Consider the following 12,282-nt stretch of genomic DNA (forward strand, 5'->3'; position numbering starts at 1 on the left):
CTCTTTACACGCACCCTGTCACGCAGATCACTCTGTTAACAATGCAGGATGAAGCCCAGCTCTCCCCACTCTCACCAGCCAACACAGCCTCTCTCAGAAGAGACAGGCCTTCCCGATTCCATCATCAAGGGAGACGCACTGATTCTCTGGGGCACAAGGTTCATGGAATTTTGCCATCTACCTTATGCTCAGAGCTTGATTTACCTTGATTAGGACCACAATCTCCTGGCCATTTTGCAATTGGTTTTCATCGGGTTTTCACTCTAAATAGATTGAAATCTGACGCAAACTGCTGCCCCAGCATAAGAAATGCTAAGTTTTCACATCCTGATTCATACCTCCGTCCTAGGAAATAAGAGATGTAGGGGATACGAGGAGGTTGAGGAAGAAATACCAGGGCTGGCGGTGGCCTACGATTCCCACAATAGCAAATTGTGTCTTCTGATTCATGGTTTTAACTGTCACCTCTTAACCTCCCAACCAAACGGCAAGTGTATCACTCCAGACGGAGCAAAATCGGTCGTTCAGAAGCGGGCATGAGAAAAATGAGAAAATGAGCCTTCCAAGTTACTCGCTCGAGAGAAGAGAACACTTAATCCAACTGCAGACGAGCTGTGCCCCATCCTGGAAGTTCATTTACTTATTTATTAACTATTTACCTATCAATTATTTATGTATGATTCACTACTTATTTACTGTCAAGAGAGGCCTTTCAAGACCCAGTTAAATCTACTATAAATCAGTCTTTGCATCAAGGTAGTGATACAGGGTTTCTTACACCAGAAATTTACTTCCAAGCCACAGAGGTAAACACCAACCTTAGGTTAGCTTGTGACTGACATGAAGTACCTGACACAGAAGAGCCTGGTTGTGGGACCTTATCAAAGAAGCACGATGTTTCAGAATTAACGCAGACATTTAGTGCTAACATCTTGGACAAACTCCAAACATAGGATTTCCCCGTCACCTACAAATATTAGGAGGAATGAATTCGAGCATCGATTCAAGGCTGTAACAAAGCTAAGTAACCTCATATTCTCCAGGAGAATTGCATCTCACATCACACACGTGGGCATATGAGTCATTTTAGGGAAGCTAGCCCATGTGTTGTATGCACAGTCATGAGAACTCAAGAAGTAAAGAAATCTTACAAAGGACCCTTCTGTAAGCCAGACATGCATAGATAACATCTCATCATCAGTATCTAATTTTCTGAGGGGATTTTTATGAATCAGATGACTTCGAGCAAGACAGATGCAGGGCAGTGATGCTTTGGGGATACCACGCGGTCATCCTGCCTTCAACTAAGACACCGACGATGAAGAGTACCCATCAGGACTCTGCAAGCCCACCTCTGAAGGATGCGGCCAGAGAGTCACCGCGGCCTGCAGGGTTCTGCAACGGAGCTGAGGCTTCCTAAAAGAACTGAAGAGCATTTCAGGTGCTGACTTTAAGCCATAGCTACGTATGCGTAAAACTGGGCACCAATCACATGGTATCAGTGATATCATTTAAATGCAGAAAGGAAATGTACTAGAGTAATAAGATAGTAAATAATAAGATAGTAGTAAATGGAGCCCATCCAACTGCAAATCATTATGCAAAGTCAAGAAAAACACCCTCATTTACTTTGGTTATAAAGAACTTGGGAAAGGTAACAAACCCTACCGAAGACTGCAGAAGATCCGGTTTTACCCCATAATGTAACCATCACTTAGCAGAATGTACTCTTGGCCTTTTTAACTGCAACAACAAGCAACACTGTTTTCATCTGCAAAACACAGGGACTGTTCTAGAAGCCTCCTAAAGTCTCCCCTCCCACTCACACATTTCAGGAAATCTGGGTTTTCCCAGACCTTCCTGGTTAAAAGTGTATGTAGTAGGAGAGAACAATATAGCATCCGCTCCAACGGAATAAAGGCTCAAAAAAGGAAACAGTCACCATGGTCTAAACTGGATCCCAAAAGCTTTTGTAAAAGAGCGGGGGTCGGGTCCCCAATGCCCAGCTGGCTACTCAAAGTGTACAATCTGCTACACTGCCCAAAGCCGCTCTAGTTCACAGTGCAGGGATGAAAAGGGGAAGAGGGAAGTCTGCATTTTGAAGCTGGCTGGGAAGAATAAAGCATATTTAAGTTAAAGTTTTAAAGACAATAAATGACAAGGACCCAAACTCAAGGCTCCAAACATTCTGTTGCCACTGAGCCACTCTCTGGCCTCCAAGCAGAGCATCAAAAAACACAGACAACCAGGGCTGGTAGGTTTGATTCCAGAGTTGGCTGTTTTTAGTAACAGTGCTGTGGACTGCTGGAGACCAAGGTAGAGGGGAGCAGAGAAAAACAAGTTGCTCCATAACCATCAGCCTTTATTAAAATGATGGCATCCGGGGGGTGGGATGAACCGGGAGACTGGGATTGACATATATACCCGAATACGTATAAAATAGGTATAAGAACCTGCTCTATAGCACAGGGAACTCCGCTTTGCTGTATAGTAAAAACTAACACAACATTGTAAAACAACTCTACGCCAACAAAAAGTAAATAAATAAATGACGGCATCCAGCTGTTCACATCTCCTTCCCTGAAATCAGGGGAGCACATCTGGCAGGGGTTCAATCCATTAGGCGTGTGGCCTTGAAGGATCTGGGAAATTGTCAGCTTCAGTATGAAGCATCATCAGCTATGTTCTGCGTAACTTTCTTTTCTGTTTCGTTAGCACACTGAGGTTAATGCTTCTTGGAAGACTCTGGGCCTGGCTGACAGACCCCTCCCAGAACTCTACTCAGCTAGAAGAGCCCTCTCCCTGTCACCTGCCACTGGATAAATATCTGAAAAACCAGCCCCCAAAACACAAAAAACAAAAATCAAAAAACCTGGGAGGTAAGTCTCTCCAACACACATCTTTTTATCTTCTGGGGCTTTAAAAAGCCTCTTCTTAATTAGGCCACGTGGAAAATTAAGGCTGAGAACTGAGAATAAGATGGACAAAGACAAAATATGCAGGATGAGGCCTGCAGCATTCAAAAAGGACCAAAATCAGGCTGACTGGTCAGTGGAAATCTCAGCAAATCGATCTGGGCAAAATGAGCAAAACAGGGTCCAACCATTAGCCTGCAACAAACAGCTAGAGGTTCGGGTAGTGATTTTACATCTGTGGTTCGTATGTTTACAAATAAAAGATGATGCATTATGAAAGGATAACTATGGGGCTTCCCTGGTGGCGCAGTGCTTGGGAGTCCGCCTGCCGACGCAGGGGACGCGGGTTCGTGCCCCGGTCCGGGAGGATCCCACATGCCGCAGAGCGGCTGCGCCCGTGAGCCATGGCCGCTGAGCTTGCGCGTCCGGAGCCTGTGCTCCGCAACGGGAGAGGCCACAACAGTGAGAGGCCCGCGTGCCGCAAAAAAATAATAATAATAATAACTATGATTAGAAACAGATGAACTTTAACCTAGTGAGTTAATATCAACCATGATGTTAATTAAGAAAACAAGTGGGATGCCTGGAACAGTAAACATCTGCACTCTGGATCTCTTAACATCATCTTCAAGACCTCTGTCCTCCAGTTCACAAAGACACAGGTTAACTCTCTCCAGATAAACCCTCACCTCCCCCCACACCCCCCACGTACCTTCATTCTAAGGCTGCCCTTGTCCACTTCTCTGCCCTTAGAAAGGCAGTGTCTTCCCTACAGAAATGTACGCAAACACCAGAGGAATCCGACCGAAATTGTGGCACTGTGCTTTCCCCTCCACCCCCCTAGATTTTCCTACCACTCCACTCTTTTTGTTGTTGTTATTGGCCGAGAGACATGCAGGATCTTATAGTTCCCAGACCGGGGATCGAACCCGCGGCCCCTGCAGTGGAAGCAGAGTCTTACCCACTGGACCAAGGTCACATGAAAAGCTCTGAACCAGAACTGGGGTTTCTAAATTCCCAAGACTGGTTCATTCTAACCATCCGGCCATAGTGTATTCACACCATCTTTAGGGCACTTTCTAAAATAATGCCAAAGCCACTTTCTATGAAAATCCAGCTACTTTGAGTTGGCAGAACTTGACTTTTAAGGAAGTGAAATCAACTTCCACTCACATAGGGTAAGTGGAGCTGGCTTTGAGCTGTCAGCTTCAAGCGTGACGTCAACTCACCCCTGGAGGAGCCTGCAAGGAGCTGATGACCCAGGAGCAAAGAGAAGCAGAGTTGACCTAGGTGTCCCGGGGAGAACAGCTTTGGGGTTTTATCTTCAGTTTCATACCACAGAAGAAAATAATCCAATAAAACATCAAGAACTTCAGTAGAATCTAGGAGACTGTGCTCACGAGTGGCCAATGCTACTTAGAAGGGAAAATTCATACTTCCTTCCCCAGCTTTCCATGCTGTCTGATTTCCACTCTCCACTACTTCTACATTTTTAAACTTATTCTCACCCTCATTGGTGGGTAGTGTCTTTCAGAGAGGAGGGGGGAAGAAAACAGACTTATATTAAAGCCAATTTTTTTTTTGGCCATGCCACGTGGCCTGTGGGATCTTAGTTCCCTGACCAGAAATTGAACCCAGGCCACAGCAGGGAAAGCACCGAGTCCTAACCACTGGACCACCAGGGAATTCCCAATTATTTTTTAAATCAAGATGAAGTTTCAGAAATTCAACACGTTCCAAAGCTTTAATGGTCAAATCACGTGACCATGAACCACATTCTTTCCCAACCCAGGAACACCGCGTAATTTCACTTCACAATTTAAAAACAGTGACTTAAGCTCTGTTCTCCCATGACTGTCTGAACTGAATGCAAAAGGAAAATGCTCTAGTCTTACTGTTTCAATAAAATATTTTAAAAAAACAAACCTATTTGTGTGGCCCTGTATAACCTCCCCAAAGCCTCAATAAATTACCGATAAAGATACCAGCACTCACCTATAATGATTAAATAAGCTATTGTACTTAAATTGCTAGGCTGTGTCTCACACATAGCAGATAATCAATACACACAGTTTCAAGACAGTTTAAGACTAGGATTCAAATCCTCACTCTCTCTCTTGCTCAGACTTGCTAGCAAATGACTCAGGCTCCCTTTCCATCTCCCCATGTGCAAAATGGAGGTGACAACACTCATAAAATCGAGGATATACAAATACAAACAATTCGAAGAGTGGCTGGCAAATAGTAGATGCTTAAATAAGTAGTTACTATTTTTTTTAATATTAGTCTGAGTAAACAGATAATTCCAAATCAGAGTAATCCCACAACCCTTTCAAATCCAAATGTGTGTTTTTTCAGTGAGCATCTGTTTGAATTATCTTTTGCATGAGACTTCGTAGGAACTTGCGCTTGGAATTTCAGATGCTCGTATTGTAGCTGAAAGTGATTGAGTTCATAATTCAGTTTTGAATGAAACAGAAAAAAAACAACAACTTGCCAAATTTATGAGAAAGGATGCTTAAATAACCTTATAAGGTGTCTTTTCTCAGCCAATACAACTGCAGGGGGAAATATAGCACAGGATGCAAATCTGTCCCACCTTCCCCCGTCCCACCCGCTCCAAACCCCTCCTTTGTAGTCACAACTGCTGAAGCTCTTTGCCACTCGCTGACACTTCAGAATTCACCAAATGCAAGGCATCTACCAAAATGTGTCACTTTTGTTTTTAAGAAAATCAAAAAGAATGAAACCAAAAGCACAATGGATTCTTTCTTTAAATCAGTGTCAAAGACATCTATCTTATCACAAGAATAGAAACCTATACGACAAGACAGCAAAACCTTTAGAGTAGTAAGTATCATCTTACGGTAACATGAAGGACCCTAACTATCAATGTATAGTGAAGAATTAGCACGTTTTAAAATTCTCTACGGGCTAACCAGATGGGGAGTAGGATGGTGGCAACTTTTAATCAGAACACTGCTGTACTGATCATGCAAAACCAATCCTTTAAGAATTTTATTTGATAACTTATATAAATCATATAACATTCCCTCTTAGACCGCAAGCTCTAAATTGAGTATCTTCCCTTATTTACAATACACTGTCCTGTCTATAAACACCTTGTTTATTTACACGGACCTCCAAACAGCCAACACTTGGTTTAGCCAACAAGATCAAGTTTTCTAAGAATGTCCCAGGACATTGTCAGTCTTACAAAGAGAGGAAGTACTTGCCCAGTGGCCCAGCCTGAAGGGCAGGAATGGAAAATGGAGGGTCAGATCTGATTCTTTCACTGGCTGGGTTACCTGGAGGCTGCAGCCATCCACCCGCACTATGAATATAATTGAATAAGGTCCAAGCACACACCCTGTCTGGGCAGGCGGGGTAGAGAGGGCTATTTGGAATGGCCCCTTCTAGTCCTAGGAATTATTAGAGCAAACTCAAATCAGGTTTTTCTTTATGGCCTGTATTCTTTATGACCTGGCCCAGGCCCTACCATTATTGGGATTATATGTGAAGGCTAGAGTGGAGTGCCTCAATTTTCTCTACACCTCTCCTTTTCCAGAGCACAAGTGAAATCATGACCCCGTGTGGAACTTGCATCCCTTAACAATAACCACGTTACTTCTGCACAGTGACCTGCGTTCAAAGACATCCTCTGTATTGATGGCCAGTAATGTTTCCACCCTACCTTCCGGACAAGAGTCTGAAAGATGAATCACTTGAGCAGGTCTGCATAGATGTGTCGAACCACAGATCTTTTTTTTTTTTTTTCCCAAATAGAACCATGGGGATCTCTGAGTGAGATTCCAGTCCAAAGCACCTATTTTGTAGATACGGAAGTTGAGGCTCAGAAAGATGACATCCAGTAACTGGTCCAAGGTCATACAGCCAGATGGAAGCATCGCTGAAACTAGAAGCCAGGCTTCCTCCTGATTCTGTCATCTCCTCCTCTGTCAGGAATCTTCCTTACAAAACAGAGCTGTCAGATCACGGGTCACCACTACAAATGCACAGATGGTTTGTCATGACAAGTATCATTTCCCTAACCAGTTTTTCTTGTAGAATGGGAACAGTAAGTTACTACTAGGGCAATGTCGATGTAAGAACAGTCAGAAAAAAAAACACTGAATGTGTCTTGAACTATGGTCCTAGTTTCTTTTGGGGACAAGAACCTTTTACAAGTTCTCCTTTATGGCCTCTACACTGTTACGGGAACTCCAAAAGTTCCAAAAATAGTGAAATACTAAGAAAGAAATGGTATCTAATACTAGAACTGGAGGTAATTCAAATTCCACAGTAGACTACTTTTGTTCAAATTACTTTAAAAAAAAGAACTCTTTTACTTTGAAATCTTCTGCATTTTCACTACATGTGCTTCTCTGATCCCAAAAGCACCGTCTATCAATTCAAGGGAAGTCTCATTCACTTACTGCTCAGAGCAATGTTTCCATCACCCAGCATTTTTGCTCAGATTTGGCAAGTCCTTTGGGGACAATGGCACAGAGAGAAAGGTGGAAAATGCCTCCTCAACTGGAGTGGGCAAAATGGGATCTGATGACCCAACAGCACTCCCAGGACAGCAAAGGAAAGTCTTATTATAAAGAGAAAAGGGAAAAAAATCACCATGGTTTTCCCCTTTCTTCAGGTCCCTCTTCTGCTTCCAGCTTCTTTTTTTTTTTTTTTTTTTAAGTCAAGAATCATAAAGCTGGTTTGGGGAAACCAGCAAGGTTTCCCAAAAACTTAGTCCACAATTTCTGCAAGAAAACATGAAGAGGAAAAGCCCTCTCTGATCAATTACTCCCATCATTAGTGAAATGCATGTCCCAGCAGATGGCTCGTTTGAGGTTCAAGATGTGGGTAACCTAATGGGAAAGGGGAAATACTCCTTTGTCACCCCTGCAGGTCTCAGCTAGCACTTCTAGAACAACACACATCAAGACAGATTGGCTGATGGAACTCTTCTCTGGGGTAAGGGCTGCTGAATCGCCCTGCCACTGGGCAGTGGTTTCCACTGGCCCTGGAATGGGTTCTGCGCACAGCTTGGGTAGGGGACTGGAGGGTTTCTGGTGCGCACGGGTGTATGGTCCCCCGCCCACCCCGGCCACCTTCCAGGCAGCGGCAGGGTCCCAGCAATGAACTAAGATAAAAATCTGAGACTACTTATTTATGGAAAGGAGGAAGCAGAGTGTGTGCAAATTTAATGCTTCGAACGGAGAAAGCAGCAGACCTCCTATCTCAAAGGACAGCCTAGCCAGCAATTCTATCTGACCACCAAGGCCTCTCCCCTCCCCCCACCTACCCGCTCCACCTCGCTCCCCACACCCAAAGACTTCCCAGGAAACGGGGCCGAATTTGAGCCTGTTTTCGCTTTTTCTCCGACCTGGTGAAACCTGCGTCCATTTGCTTGGTACAGACACGCCAATCGGTCCCCCGGGTCCCTCCGCTACGGTGCAAGGGTGGAAGGGCGAGGGAAGGTAGAGAGCGGCGGCGATGGATCTGGATTCAGGCAGGGTCTGACCGCGTCGGAGGCAGTTTCCCACCAGTGGGCTCGGATCCGCCGCGGCTGCGCCGCTGGAACCGACAAAACGCGGCGCGGGGACCAAACTCTCCGGAGTCGGGGCGGAGCGCGGGGCCTGGAGCCCCAGACGCTCAAAGGCGCCGGCGCTCGGGGTCCAGGGAGGCACCGCGGGGGACGCCCGGGTGGGTCAGCAGTCTCACTTCTGCACTGAAAGGAACGAGTAGCCCTGAGGCCAGCCCCTGGCGCCCTGCCCTTCCTGGAATCCCACCCAACTCTATAAACCCAAAGATCCCGAAAATTTCGAAAGCGAAACTGCAAGCAGGTCTACAGAAGTTTGGAAACGGCCTCCCAGGCTTCCCGGCGTCGTGTCCGGACTCCCGACACCACCAATGTGGTCAAGGACGAGCGGCCCTGAGAGTGGCCATCGCTCCGCAAGGCCACCCTCCGCGTACCCGGGGCACCTCCCTGCGTTTTATACGCATGAAAGTCCCCAGCCCCGGTTTCGGGGCGGGGGTCGGCCGTGCTCCTGCCTCGTCTCGGTTCCTCCCTCCTCCCGCTCCTACCCAAGAGAAGGAAAACTTGGGCCCTGCGAGAATCCTGTGGAATGTTCTTCGCAGTCGGTTGTATGTTCGCTTCCACCGCACAGCTCGGTGCAAAATCGCAGGTTTCGGGGCGTTGGAGTGAATTGTGCGCTTGTCAGCCGCGACGTCAGGAGGACGAGGGGAGGGGTTCCCGGCTGAAACTGCAGTTTACAAGCACAGAGCCATCTTAGGCTGGTTTCCACTTGGGCGAAGCCCACGGGAGAGCTGTCCCCGGGGGGACGCGCGGGACCGGAGCGCCGGGGACGCGCCGCGCGCTCGGCCCGGGAGCTGGGGGTGCGAAGCGCGTCTGGGCCTGAGGGTCGCGGATCGCTCAGCCCCGCCGCCCAGGTCGGAGGGAAAATCTGCCGCGGGGTCTCGCATCTTGGTGATGCTTCCCCCCAGGCCCCACCCACGGGCCGCCGCGAGGGGCTGGCCTATCCGACAGCGCGGCGTCCGTCTAAGTGGGAAGACAAGCTGACCCCACCGGTCCTCCCTCCAGGCCTCTGAAAATGCCCAGAGACCACGTTTCTGCGGTAACTGCACACCTCGCCAGCGCTATCTTTTTAACCCTATGATTTAAAATCATCTTGGCGCACTAGAAAGACGCGCCATCAGGCCACGGGCACTGAGAAGGTCCCCCGGACCGGCCCTCGCCTGGCCCTGGGGACGGCGCGCGGCCGCCGTGTGGCCCCAGTCCCCCAGGTCCACCCCGCTGGCACAGCTGCGCGACCTCCGCTCCGCGGCTGCATCCTGGCCACTAGCGACCCCTGTCGGGGACCCCAGTTCCCAACTAAGGGCGCTCGGTTTGCTTGCTTTCCCTTGGGCTCCACTCACAAGCTCCGACTTTGCCCTCAAACTCCGCTCCCTGACCCTCTCCCGGGCCGGAGGCCGGCTTTTCCCCGGCACCTCGCCGCCCTCTCAAAGCCCAAGGCGACACCCCCGCTCGCTCGCCTAGAAGGCCCCTAGCGGATCCAGCCCTCTCGGAGCCCGATCAGAGCAAGGGACACTTTCTTCCGCTAACGCTCTCCCCATCCCCCACCGCCCCCAGAGCGCAACTCCAAAAGCAACTCCTCCCCTCCCCCATGCACGCTCCGCAGCGGAGGTCCGCGCGCCCCCGCCCTTCCGCCGCTGCACTTTCACTCCCCCACCTCACCCACCATGCCCCGGACGCCGGCCCCCCCACCTCCCACCCCACCGCGGCGCGGCGCGAACTGCACCGGGTGCCCACCGCTAACTGCAGCGCGCCCCCTGCACACAGAACCCCACGGGCGTCTGCAGTCCGACTTCACCCGAAACCCTGGACAGTGAGTCCTTTTAATAAGCACCTCCCCGCTCCACCTACCGGGCTTTACGCACACAGGATCCAGCATACAGAGAAGGAGAACTGGTCTCCTAGAAAGCCGAAATAAATCATTCCCTCTGCCCTCATGTATTTTGCACCACGTGTCAGCAGTTTGTCATGTCAAATCATGGTAGGGTCTGGTTCCAAGACGCACACACGAATTCAGGGTGGATCTCTTTGGCACCCTCCCCGCCAACTGCACACACAGGTATGCACACTGATCCAAAGGCACACAGAGCAGTTGTGCTCGGATGCCCCGGTCCGGGCCAACGGTACCCCTCTGCCCTTTAGCAATGGACTGGACACACGCAGACTCTAACCACGGAAAAAACCGGGGCAGCTCATTCCCTCTCTTTTTTCCCATTTAATTCGCTAAAGCAGCTACTGGAGTAGTCAAAGAGAGTTGAAACTAAGAGGTGGCACCTACGGTTGGGTTTTTTCCCACCTCAAAACCTTTATTTTCAGTTTTTAAAAGCCACCTTAGCCCGCCATATTGAAACTGGCACAGCTTCTAAATACTCCTTCCCCGCCGTTGCTTCCAAGAAAACACGAGTACGGATCGGGCTCTGGACTTGCGTCTGGTCACCGCAAATCAACCACTTCCCTCACCTAAGGCTCCCCCTCTCTCCGGTTAATCCCCTCCCGCCGCCTCGGGTCAAAAATCAGTAAATATATCTAGCAGTTCCTACAGTTGTTTTTTTGGCGGATTTTACCAACACACACACACATACACACACACACACACACACACACACACACACAGAGTAAAAAAATAAACTCCCAAACCAGATCAGATTAGTAATTGAAAGGTTATATGAGAGTACAACAGGAAAGCCCCAAGTGACAGGATATTACTTTAACGTAAAAGAAAAAATAATAATAAAGAAAAGAAAAAAAAGAACAAAAAGATCATCCCTGCGGGAGCACGCTCCGAAACTACTACTGACAATTTCATTTCAGCTGCACAGGCAAATGTTTCCAAAGGGGGGATTCCGAATGTGCCCACGATTTTTAACCCCCTTGATGGTTGGTCTCCAGTCCTCACTCCACATCTTCTCCCCCCACTCCCCCCCGCCACCCCAAACACACACACCAAAAAAAAAAAAAAAGGAAGAAGAAGAAAGAGACCCCAACGAGAGAGCGCGGGGTAGCAAGGGCGGCTGCGTCGCTAAAATGAGCGCACAAATGAGGAAGGTGGGCGGCGGGAGGGGACAGCTTGCACCCTGGTAGGAGGACACTTTGCAACTACGGACGGACCCCCGCAAGGCCGGGCTTTGCAAAGCCGAGGGACCGGGGGAAGGGGACAGGGGGAGCAAAAATGACAACCCGGAGCGCAGAGCGGACTTTGGGGCTCTGCTCCAGTAATGTCGCTTTCTCCTCCTGTCCTTCCCTTTCGCTCCTCTCCCTCAGCACCCCCTCCTCCAGCTCCCCCACCCCCGGGCTGGCTCCAGCTTCCCTTTTTTTCGGAGCTGGAAAAAAGAAGCTGACCGGCGCGCTCAACCTGCGGGCCGGAGGTCTGCTCGCTGGGCTGGCTGGGCGCGGGGACAGCGACCGCGCGGCGTCCTACCTGATGAAGTTCGTCCTCCTCGCGGCGTGGACCAAGACCCCGGGCGCCGCCGTGGGCGGAGGGGGAGGACACCGGCCTCACCCGCTAGCTCTGCTTTGCTCGCTCCCTGCCCGCCGCCTCCCTAGCGCGCCCGCTCCACTCCGCCGACTCCCACTACAGCCTCATTCCAATATGGCATCCTCTCTGTGCGCATGCCCGGCACTCTTTTTTAAGATTATTATTTTGTGTGTGTGCAGCGAACTCCTTCAACGACCTTTTCCAAGCGCTTGCAGAACGTCTTAAGCCAATTAGCCTGCGGGACGTTCCGCACTCCTTCCATTGCCCCCGCTGTGACGCCCCCCCGTGACGCCTCC

At 49.3% G+C, this 12,282-nt stretch overlaps 1 protein-coding gene across 4 annotated transcripts in view; it reads right to left on the reverse strand.

Annotated features, from left to right (window-relative positions):
• Positions 1-12,068, reverse strand: part of SFMBT2 (Scm like with four mbt domains 2) — a 210,735-nt gene extending 198,667 nt beyond the window's left edge. For 2 of the 4 annotated variants that reach the window (XM_082848830.1, XM_082848827.1), the window contains exon 1: positions 11,930-12,068. The gene's annotated coding sequence lies outside the window, so the exon portion shown is untranslated. Of the gene's footprint in view, positions 1-8,301; positions 8,341-10,362; positions 10,421-11,929 lie in introns of those variants that run through there. The other 2 variants (XM_082848829.1, XM_082848828.1) reach the window with 2 other exon arrangements.
• Positions 12,069-12,282: the final 214 nt, after the last annotated feature.

This window comes from Leucopleurus acutus, assembly GCF_964270905.1.
Source record: "Leucopleurus acutus genome assembly, chromosome: 1".
In the NCBI taxonomy this organism is placed as follows: Eukaryota; Metazoa; Chordata; class Mammalia; order Artiodactyla; family Delphinidae; genus Leucopleurus; species Leucopleurus acutus.